Raw genomic sequence first — 846 nt, 5'->3', positions numbered from 1 at the left:
CAAATACCTCGTTGAAATTTTAATTTGCGTTTCTCTTAAGATGTAAGAAGTTCTTGTCGTATGTTTAAAGATAAGTCCTGTTTCGTTTCCTGTAGACCTTCCTGCTGTGTTATTAGTGTCTTTTGGTTTGTTTTGTTTTTCTCAAGTTGCTTTTTTTGCGCCATGGACCATAAGGCGCGGTGCACGGGGAAGGCAGTGGGGGGCGGTGTCGGGGTGACGCAGCATCAGCGCCCGGCTTGAGTCAGCAGCAGCACCAGGGACAAAGTCGTCTTCTAACCGACAACGAGGCCGCCCTCTTTTTCTCCTACTTTCCCACCCTTGTCGCTACCCTAAACCCTCCTCGTTTGTCAGGTAGGAAAACTGACGGCCTGACCCCGACGTGACTTGAACACGCAACCTTCTGATCTGGAGTCAGACGCGCTGCCATTGCGCCACGAGGTCACCGGCGGAACGTGGCTTCTGAACCTTTAAGGCCCTTCGGTCCTGCACGTCCTGGCTGCTTCCCTCTCCCCGTCTTCTGTTTTTCGCAGGAGCTGCAGGTCAAACAGCAAAGGAGCGAGGGGACGGCGCGGAGGCTCACTGTGCTGGACCCGGGGGACGCCCCGCGGCGGAGCGGGACCCCCGGGCGCCTGTGAAACCGCAGCCGCGGTCGGGGAAGGAGCAAGGGTCGGGGGGACGCGCGTGCGCCCGGGAGTTCCTGTCCCCACCGAGGGGACCGCAGGGTCGCCCAGCCTCCCCTTTGTCACTCAGCACAAAAACGGAATGCTCTGCGTCCCCCACAGCCCCACCGTTATAAAATAAAACTCGGTTTTGAAAATTTGGACGTTATGGAAAAGAGTAATCAAG

At 56.6% G+C, this 846-nt stretch overlaps 1 non-coding gene across 1 annotated transcript; it reads right to left on the bottom strand.

Moving 5' to 3' along the window:
- Window positions 1-369: 369 nt before the first annotated feature.
- TRNAW-CCA (transfer RNA tryptophan (anticodon CCA)) lies at window positions 370-441 on the bottom strand. Its single transcript has one exon. It is a non-coding gene; the product is annotated as a tRNA-Trp (tRNA).
- Window positions 442-846: the final 405 nt, after the last annotated feature.

Source organism: Cynocephalus volans, chromosome 10 (assembly GCF_027409185.1).
Source record: "Cynocephalus volans isolate mCynVol1 chromosome 10, mCynVol1.pri, whole genome shotgun sequence".
Taxonomy (NCBI): Eukaryota; Metazoa; Chordata; class Mammalia; order Dermoptera; family Cynocephalidae; genus Cynocephalus; species Cynocephalus volans.
The sequence above is the reverse complement of the archived record's forward strand: the minus strand, read 5'-3'. Positions and strand labels throughout refer to the sequence as shown.